Genomic DNA, 11,501 nt, shown 5'->3' with positions numbered 1-11,501 from the left:
GTAATATCACATACTACTTTATTGTCACAATATAGTCAAATTGGTTGCCTAGATGGATAGCCCAAATCCTCAAGAGAAGCTTTAGCCATAATACTTCTCAAACTTCAAGTGTCATACCTCTAAATTCAGCTTCTACACTTAATCGTGCAACAACATTTTATTTTTTACTTCTCCATGTAACGAGATTACCACTTACAAAGGTGAAATATCCCAAAGTAGATCGTATGTCATCTACTGCTCCAGCCCAATTTCCATCAATATATGCTTCCACACTTTGACAATTTATATTTTTAGTGAACAAAATTCCCTTTCCAAGAGCCGACTTTAGATACCTCAAAAAACGCATAACTGCATTCATATGTTATTGTCCAAGATCATGCATAAATTGGCTGACAATACTCAATGCATAGGCAAGGTCGGGCTTTGTGTGTGCTAAGTACATCAATCTTCCTACAAGTCTCTAGTATCTCCCTTTATCAACTAGTACCTGATTAGACTCAACACATAATTTCAAACCTTCTTCCACTAGTGTATCAGCTAGTTGACATGCTGACATACTAGTTTCTTGTAACAAAGACATATTTCCTTTAAGAGAGAAAGATCCCTTTATTAGATCGGGACACTTCAATTCCAAGGAAAAATTTCAAGGGACCGAGGTCTTTCATTTCGAATTCTCTGGACAAGTAACTCTGTAGTGTTTTCCTTTCTTCAGGATTATTTCCTGTGACTACTATGTCATCTACATATATGATAAGTACAATGATTTTATCTTGTTGTTTCTTCAGGATTAAAGTGTGGTCTGAATTGCTCTAATGATAGCCAAAGGTTATCATAGTCTTTGTGAACCTTCCAACCATGCTCTTAGAGATAGTCTCAACCCATACAATGATTTCTTTAACTTGCACACTTTCTGGCTATGTATTTTTGGTATCATGCTTCTTGGTGGGAGATCCATGTAGACTTCTTCAGGTAACTCGCCATGTAGAAAGGCGTTCTTCACATCAAATTGTTGTAATAGTCAATCCACGTTTGCAGCTAAAGACAACAATACTCGAATTGTGTTGATTTTAGCTACAGGTGCAAAAGTATCTTTATAATCAATCCCATAGGTTTGGGTGTATCCTTTTGCAACCAAAATTTCTTTAAAGCGTTCAATTGTACCATCTGCTTTGTTCTTCATAGTAAAAATTCACCGACATCCAATTGGTTTCTTTCCTGATGGACAATCAACAAGTTCCCAAGTTTTATTCTTCTGCAAGGATTTCATTTCCTCATTCATAGCAGCTTTCCACCTTGGGTCAGCTAAGCCTTCCTGGACACTATTAGGAATAGATATAGTAGATAATTGATTTACAAATGACTGATTTGATTCTGACAAACGATGGTTAGACACATAGTGACTTAGAGGATATTTAACTTTACTAGAAGAATCAGGTTCATATGTGTGTTTAAGAATACCTTTGGTGTGACATTGTGGTAGCTATTTTCTAACTAGTTCAGGAACATCCTTAGCAAGTGATTGGTTTGGTGTATCAGTCACTTGTGGTGTGAGGGACTCGGATGAAGGTGGAGCCACAACTTCAGTTTCTGGGTGTGCATGACCGCTTTGGTCCAAAGTTATACCACTCAAATCCAATTTACCCACTTCTTAATTAGTCGACCCAAATTGAGTGTTCATCACCACTAGCATCCAAATTTAGACCGCTTGGATCCAAGTTCCCCACATCACGGTTACCATGTTTAGGGAGTTTCCCTTCTTTAGAAATGTGAACATCATAGTCTAGAGTCTAAACTTCATCTTAATACACCCCTTGAAGTTTAGGCTCAGAGGAAAAATACATGGAGTCTTCATAAAAAACAACATCCAAAGTATTAAACATTATTTGAGTTGGAGGATGATAGCATCAATACCCTTTTTGATGAGTAGCATGCCCAAGAAAGACACATCACAATGCTCGAGGTGTCGACTTATTGCGCTGATACTTATGAAGGTGCACGAATGCTTCACACCCAAAGACATGAGGAGGTAAGTTTGGGACAGTTAGGGCAACCTTTAGAAAGAGCTTGGGATGGTGTCTGGAAATCAATAGTGCTTGAGGGTACTCGATTGATCAAATACGTTGTAGAAGTAAGTGCTTCGCCCCAATAAGATAACGACATTTGAGCTTTTATCAATTAAGCATGGACAACCTCTAATAAGTGACGATTCTTTCGCTCAACTACCCCATTATGTTGGGGTGTATAGAAACAAGTAGTTTTATGAATAATTTCGTGTGCTTCCAAATATTACTACAATTCATAACTCAGATATTCTCCTCCATTGTCACTGTGGAGGACCTAAACTTGTGCATTGTAGTGAGTATGAACCATTTTATGAAGATTTTGAAATAACAAGTTCACTTCCCCTTTGGACTTCATCAAGCACACCCAAGTCATCCCGGTACAATCATCAATAAAAGTAATAAACCAACATGATCAACCCAAGGTAGTGACTTTGGATGAACCCCAAACATTAGAATGTATAACCATAAAAGGAACTAAACTTTTATTCAAAGTTAATGGAAATGAAGCATGATGGCTCTTTGTAAGTTCACAAACATCACATTGGAAACTAGCAACATCAAATTTTGCAAATAAATTAGGAAATATTTTCTTGAGATAACCAAAAAAAGTATGCCCTAGAGGTCAATGCCATTACAAGATGTCAGATTTTTTCTTTTCCCCCCTCAAAATCATCCACCTTTAGAGCTTGACCCAACTTTTCTAAACTCTTTGAAACCAAGTCCAGGTAATACAACTTCCCTCACCTAACACCACAACCAATCGTCTGCCATGTTCGGATGTTCTTAAACCCACAAAATTCAGGCAAAAAAATTACAACACAAAATAAGGCAGAGGTTATTTAGGAAACTAACAAAAGATTATAGTTCAAAGATGGAACAACTAAAACAGAATCTAAATTCAAGTATTAGTGAAAGGCAAGGATCCTTCCCCAATAACTGGGGTCAAAGTACCATTAGCAGTGTTGACTTTGGTGTGATCCCAAGAAGGGGGTAAATTGGTGATTCTAAAATTTTTAGGTCAGATATTTCGGCAAATAGTATTTTACAAACCTAAGGTCTTTTCTAAGCAAATACCAATTGGCCAATTATATAAAACTGAGCAGAAAAATAATAATTAAGGCAATCTCGGTATTTCACAGTTATTCACAACAATAAGGATATAAGCATATAAGTGCAAAATTTAAATGTGCAAGGGAGAGAGTGACACGGGATATGATACCGGGGTTCGACAATGGTGCCTACGTCCCCACCTCAAGTTACACCAGCTATGAGGATTCCACTAAACCTTGCCTACTTACGGGTGGAGCAGCACCGATTACACTATCTTCTCTTTACCGAGCGAGGAAATACTTCAGGCCACATTCACGAGGCTGATCCCAACCTTTACAATCCACTCCTTCACAGGATAGAGTGCACCCTCTTCAGGCCATGTTTGGAATACAACAGATAAACAAATGTGTACGAATAAATTTACTTCTTACACAAGCAGATATGTACTACAATCCAGCACAATGCAACCAATGCACTCACAAATGATAAAGATTTAATGCTCAAGTGAGATTTTGAAATATACTCAATCAAATAAATTATATGATAATGTGAGAGATGCTAATATATATATGATCATTGATTCAAAAGTATACTACTCTCTAAATATTTATCAACTCTATCACAAATATATTTTAACAATGAAGTGTAAGTAGTAATTTAGCTTCAAAATATTTTTCAATAATCACACAAGAAGCTCTTGAGTCTTACAATAAATTTGCAAAGACACACAAGCAATAAATTTTTTTCCCAAAGAGAAATATGTATCAATCAAAAATATGGGAAGAACTTTAAGATAATACTCTCAAAAAGATTTTAAAACAATGAATACGTGAGAGTAAGGATTTTGAAAACAAATGTGTAGAGCACACAATAAAGATTAATCAATCTCCCAAGTGCAATAAACTACAAATAGAGAGTGAAAATCTAAGCCCTCTTTAAAAGATTTTCACAAGAGAATATGAAAGAGAGGAGTATTTGGTTGCAAGTATATGAAAATAGCTCAAGGAATTTTCAGAGAATTTTTGCTAATCAAATATTAATCTCATTACTAATCAGGGCAAATGAAGGAGTATATATATAGTTTTTCCAAAAATATAACTGTTGGGGACACAATGGGAATTTTGGAAAAGATTAATTAAAAATTAACCATGATTAATTGCGGTAAAAATGGCTGAACCTGAGAGGTTCGATCGACCCAAGCTTTGGTCGGTCGGCTGAACAAACTCAAAGAATTTGAATTTATTTTAGGGTTCGGTTTGCCGTGCGAAGGGCCGATCGACCGAGCTAAGGCGAAAACTAAACCTTCGTAGGTTCGGTCGCCCATGAGTATTGGCAGGTTGGCTGAGTGGATCAGTTCAATCAACCAAGGGTATTTTGAACTGATAGTTCGGTCAGCCGGGGAAGTTAAACAAAGTCAGTTTTATGGTTCAGTCAACCATGGACGATTAGTTCAAATTGGGGTCGGTCGCCCGAGCCAAGTCAAAGAATTTGACTGCTTACTGATTCGGTTGACTGAGGCATTTATAACACCCTAAGATCGGTCTACCGAAGCCCTTTCAAAGTTCAAGTTAAGTCCTGATTTTGATTAGAAGTCACCCTTGTTCACATAGGTATAACTTTAGAGTTATAGATGACTTTTCATGTGATGTTTAGGGACCTAATGTAGCTCCTTGACCCGCCACATAGGCCCGGAATGCTAGATAAAACACATAAATACTCTCTTATACCAACTGTAGCATATATAAATACAACCCGCCCTAACCAGGAAAACCCGAGTGCACATGCCATTACTGAAATTAAACCATACAGTGAAAATATTTCTAAAACATCCAAACTAATTACCGAAGTTCTATCTAATTCCAAATACATGCACACAACTATCTGGAGTTTTTTCCCGGATTAACTTTTAAAAAAAATATATATTAAATAGTACCATTTTCTAAGAAATATTTCCCAGAATGACTCTGACGTAATCTCACTACTTGGAGTAGCGAGATTTGGTTGCCACGCGTCTTTGCGAGAATGGGCCTGACATTTAAATCTCGCTACTTGGAGTAGCGAGATTTTCTTAGGTTTTCATTATTAATTAAATTATGTTACGAAAAACTTAAGTGAAGAATCAATTATTAATTTAAATTTTCACTTATAATTTACAGTTTGTAATTTAGTTAAAAAAATTTTATCAAAAAAAATTAATATAACAGTCATACACTATAAATATACACTATTATATTTAATTAAATTGGGAAATCTTTATATATTTTATTGAGTAGGAAATATTTAAATATTAACATGTTCCATTTGTTGCCGATATCTTTAGCACAAAGAGAGCTGATGATCCATCAATTTATCATACTGTTCCTTTTGATGGAGTTAAGATTTTAATTTCCGCATTTCTGGCATTTCGTATTTATCTTTGTTTCTTTATCCTCTCTCTCTCTCTCTCTCTCTCTCTCTTCCACCATTTTCCCTATAAATTCTAACGTCATATTTATTTTGCTGATATGGGTGTTTCGATTTTCTTCTGTTAAGGGTTAATCATTTTTTTTTTAATTACTGAGAAAATTGAAATGATGAAGAGTAGAGAATAAAATGTTGATCACGAGGATAACTGAAAGAGTGGGATATGCCTCCATTAATTTGGATTGTTAAAGGATTGGGATCATGGCTGCCTCCATTATTTTGTCTTTCCATGTGTCAACTAATATATTACTCATTAGTCATTACTATAATTAATTTTGTTCCTTGGGAGCAGTCAGGTTGTGGGATGACCATCTATATGGCTTATAGGATGAACAGCTTGCTTGGCTAACCAGGTAAGGAAACCGCCTATATGGCTTATATGATGAACAACTTGGCTAACCAGGTAAAGACTCTGGCCTTTAAAGAAGATGAGACATGCGAGGATGATAAATTGAAGCAAACTTCAATGAAAAAAGTGTACAATGGTAGCAATAAGAACAATATTGTTGCTATGGAAAAAGGACATCTTGGGTTTGTTAAGGTTAACATGGATGGATTGTCAATAGGGAGGAAAGTGGATCTAAATGCTTCTTCTATATATGCAACTTTAGCCCAAGCACGGGAGGACATGTTCGCTAATCCAATCACAAGCATCACTTCCATTCATGAGTGTAATCTTTTTTTTTTATATATTTTTTATCAATAATGTATAATTTACTTATTTTCTATAAATTTGATCTTAAATGTTTTGATGTGAAACTATTGTTAAATCATTGTTGCACCTTAATCTAACAACTAACTTTTAGAACCAAATGGTTTAAGATGACATAAACATTTTGATAATCAAGGTCAAATTAGTAGGACTATGACAGTAATGAGTTACATAGATAATTCCTTTCTAGTTTTAAAATGTAATTATGATTGTGTAACTACGTTTGAGTGGAGAGAGTGAGCAATCAAGAAAGGCCACTGAGCTTTTAAATGGATCATCCGAATTTGTGCTCACTTATGAAGATAAGGAGGGGGACTTGATGCTCGTACGAGATGTTCCTTGGGAGTATGCACCTTTCATTTCATTTTAAATGATTATACTAGTGCAATATATTTATACTTATGTATATATGTTTTTGTGAATGAGTCTTTGTGTGTATATATGCACATACTTATGACTGATGTTTGTATATGCACTACTAAGCCCTAAATGGCATCCCATCAAATGACAAGACTAGCCTTGTCGAAGAGTAGTTGGTTTATTTCGAGCAACATTTTAAGGTGTAGGAGCAGTAGCTCCACTACTAGTAACGTAATATTAAACATTTTGGACCATGCTTTTAAGGCATGTTTCATTCAAGTTCCTAGGTACTTTGGACAGGCAGAGGCCTATGTCGTTGGAAAAGACAATATTGTCTTTGGAAATTTAGATGGTAAACATATGTTTTTTGGTTTGTGTATAGGATGTTTCTCAACACAGTGAAGAAGCTTAGAATCATGAAGACATCGGAAGCTAATGGACTTGGTACCTAAGATTATTAATTATGAAGACATTGAAGTTTGGAAATGCCTAGATGATACGAAATTATATGTTAACTAATTTACTTAACACAATTATAAAAATCAAGAAAATGTCAAACAAATAGAGGAAAACACTTTAATACCTATAAACAAAAATAAAGAATATATTTACAATTGTACTAATTACTCTGCAATTACATTTATGACTCATGGAATGGAACTGCGGTAAAAGTTAGTGGGACTAGCATTAAGGTTAGAAGCTAAGGTTTCAAAAAATCAATTTAGTTTTATACTTAGGAACTCTATAACAAAAGTAATATATCTTCTAAGAAGATTGAGCATATAAAAATTCAATTCGCCAATTTTGTACACATTCAACCTATCAAAATACTAAAAAAATTTCGACAAAGTCCTCTTAAAAAATTGAGCATATCCATCCACGCACCTGTGTAAAGAAAACATTCTTCAAATACAATTGATACCAGTATGTTCACAACATTACATTCACAAGTTTCGTATACATTCAATCTATCAAAATACTATAATAATTTCAGCAGAGTCCTGTTTACAGATTGAGCATATCCATCCACGCACCTGTGCAAAAATAACATTCTTCAAATACAATTGATACCAATATGTTCACAACGTTACATTCACAAGTTTCGTATACATTCAACCTATCAAAATACTATAATAATTTCAGCAGAGTCCTGTTTACAGATTGAGCATATCCATCCACGCACCTGTGCAAAAATAACATTCTTCAAATACAATTGATACCAGTATGTTCACAACGTTACATTCACAAGTTTCGTATACATTCAACCTATCAAAATACTATAATAATTTCAGCAGAGTCCTGTTTACAGATTGGGCATATCCATCAACGCACTTGTGTAAAGAAAACATTCTTCAAATACAATTGATAACAATATGTTCGCAACATTACATTCACAAGTTTCGTATACATTCAACCTATCAAAATATTATAATAATTTCGGCAGAGTCCTGTTTACAAATTGAGCATATCCATCCACGCACATGTGCAAAGAAAACATTCTTCAAATACAATTGATACCAATATGTTCACAACGTTACATTTACAAGTTTTGTATACATTCAACCTATCAAAATACTATAATAATTTCGGTAGAGTCCTGTTTACAGATTAAGCATATCCATCCACGCACCTGTGCAAAGAAAACATTCTTCAAATGAACAAATTAACATGATTGGCACTTTACATATGGGTCCTCTATACATGATGTACAAATGAAGTAATGAATAAATACATTATGTACAAATGAAGTAATGAACAAATACATTATGTACAAATGAAGTTTTGAACATATATATGACGTACAAATGAACATATACATGATGTACAAATGAAAGAATGAACATATACATGTTGTAGAAGTGAAATAATACGATGATCATTGCCTACTCGGTGTCGCAGGGAGGTCGTCTCCGGTGTCAAGGTGGCTGTCGTCTGCGTCTGCCTTCACCTGGCTGCTAATTCGCGTCTGGCGTCCGGTCATGTCGATGTGCTACATGTCCGTCGTCTCCGCCCATAGGTACTGGATAATCTATCTCTATGTGAAGTGGATGGGGAGCTATGTCATATGTAGTCTTTGGACGAGTCCAAGGTGGCAACGCGGGTGCGTTGACCTCCTCCGCATCAAGAGGGTCGACTAGTAGGTACGATATCGATGAGGTCGCGGCAGAGTCAGATCAATAATCCGCCAATCTATTGGAGGGGCTCGTAATATCAGCAGCTGTCGATGGGGCATACGATGTGGACAGACCGAATACGTACTCCGCATGTACAACTGGCAGCGAAAAGGCCAGACTCGACGGACGACTGGAGGTAGCTGCTCGACCACCTCGTACTGGAGCTGCTCGACCTCCTCGTGGTGTCGGGGCCCGGCGTGGGGTCAGGATTCGTCGCCCGTCCTCGTAGACAATGTCCAAATCAGCTCTTGCTAAACCGCTCACAGCGGGATCTGATGATAGTACGTCGACCTAGTGTAATACGTCAGCCTGCAGCATACGAAAATAGTGGTTATGATATTGAATTGTTAATGTAAACGGTAACAAATTAGGTATACATTCCAGTATTCGTACAAGGCTCATGTAGGCCGTCGTGGTCCTATCTACGAATCGACGTGTGATCGACCTGTACCATGTGTAATACGGATCCTCTAGACCCATTGGGTTGTCCGCCTCCACTCGCTGTATGATGTAGTCCCACCTATGTCTCCACATACTCACGTACATCGCGTGCTCGGTGTCGCGACGTCCCGGAGCGCGTGTGCCCCAGGGTGGCGAAATTAAAAATGTGTTTTAAATTTTTAAGGAAAAATAAGAATATCGGAGTCGCCACTAACCTTTTAGTGTGGTTAGAACACATGATTACTACCCCGTTAAGGGTAGAATGGGTCTACATTACCAGAGCTGGGGTCGGGAGTTCGGTTACGCGAGGGGAAGGTACGAGCATCCCCTACGCGCTAGTTCTTACGAACAGTACCTAATTAATTTGGAATTATCCCTAAGTTAATCTAAAAAGTCTTTAAAATTACTCCTCTAGTAAATTTACTAATACACATTCAAAATAAACAAATAAATAAATAAATAATACAAAAATATACATAATATATAAATATTTACATATTCCCTCAGAGCTAAAGGTACGTGAAGCCCGAAGGCTCATACCCTCGCATTAAAATCATAGGGATAAAAATAAAAAAAATTTAATAACAAAAATATAATAAAAATAATAGTAAATAATAATAATAATAATAATAATAATAATAATAAATAACAATTGTAAAAATAATAATAATAATAATAATAATATATTATTATTAATATTGATAGTAACAATATGCACACATTAACAATAATTAAATATTCTGAATATCATAATGGTAACGTAATAATTTCACACATGATAATAATCATAATACCTAACATACACTATAATAGTAATAAAAGGTAATAATAATAATCTTCCTAATGATATACACCCCTAATATCCTATAAATATCGTCACACCCATATAGAAATAATTAATAAAGGAAATAAATCAAATTTAGAATTAAAACATGGAAACCAATGCAAGGGTAAGGAAATTATAAAATTATGGAAACAAGTTATTGCTAAAAAAATAATATATACCGATTCAGTATGGTCACCAAAATTAATATACACCCCTAAACATATAAATATTAAATATTAAACATATGTTATAATAACAAACAGCCTCAATAAGTATCCTAAAATATTGCATCCTAACATCATTTAACATGTATAGTGAATACCCTAAAAATTAAAAAAAAAAAAAAAAAAAAACTGAATAAACATTATCACAGAAAGAATAAAAAAAAATGACATTAGATATGTATATATAAAACCTGAATAAAAATTATTACACAAGGGAAGAAAATCCTGAATAAAAATTATTACAAAAGAGAAGAAAATCCTACAAAAAAAACAAATTGATGTCAGATATACCCAAATAAATATTATCATAAAAAGAAGAAAAACCCTGCAATAAGAATAACAAATCAATTAATATTCTCCATTAGAAAAATTTAAACATGGATATCAAACACTAAAGCTAATATTATTATATTCCAAATCCTAAGACAATAATATTAAGTAATATACACAATAAAGACAATAGCACTTTAAACCTAAATTTTAAATATTAAAAAAAAACTACTAATAACAATCAAAACCCAAATATGTGATGATGAATCAATCAATATTTACAGTTAACACTTACTACCTATTTCTTCATTGCCAACATTATTATTATTATTAAAAAAAAACAAAATATGAAACTTGCATCTCTCACGGCCTATTTAACATAAATGTATATTCCCATTTACAAATTTTTCAAACAAAATAAAATAAAATAAAGAGAAAAGAAAAACACAAAAGATCAGGCCGTGCGTATGTGTGTGCTTACCAGGGGCGTACCTGTGTGTATGAGGCTGTGGCTGCAGGCTTGTTTCGCGGTTGTGGCGTCTATTGGCAATTGGGCTTGGAGCAGGCGGCCGGGGTTGGGAGACTGAGGAGTGGAGGGCGGAGATGCAGTAGCCTGGAGCAAGCCACGGCTCGCAGCTGCCTGGTGTTCTGGTGGTCTAAAATAGGATCCGCAGGGAGCAGGGGTGTTGCCGTGGTGCTGGTGCGGCCGTGGGAGGCTGGGCGCTTGCCGGAGATTGATGTGTGATGGTCCACGATGTTGGCTGCTCTGTGGTAACCCGAGATGATGGTCTGGCCTGGTGGTGGCTCGTCGGAGTTGTAGCAAAGGGGGGTCTCGGCTGGGAATCTTGTGAGGTTGTGGTCGTGAGAGAAGAGGGATGGCTAGCTAGAAGTCGGCTGCTGTGAGGGGGTAGGGAGATC

This window comes from Malania oleifera, chromosome 4 (assembly GCF_029873635.1).
Source record: "Malania oleifera isolate guangnan ecotype guangnan chromosome 4, ASM2987363v1, whole genome shotgun sequence".
Taxonomy (NCBI): domain Eukaryota; kingdom Viridiplantae; phylum Streptophyta; class Magnoliopsida; order Santalales; family Ximeniaceae; genus Malania; species Malania oleifera.
This window is presented reverse-complemented; position numbering follows the sequence as displayed.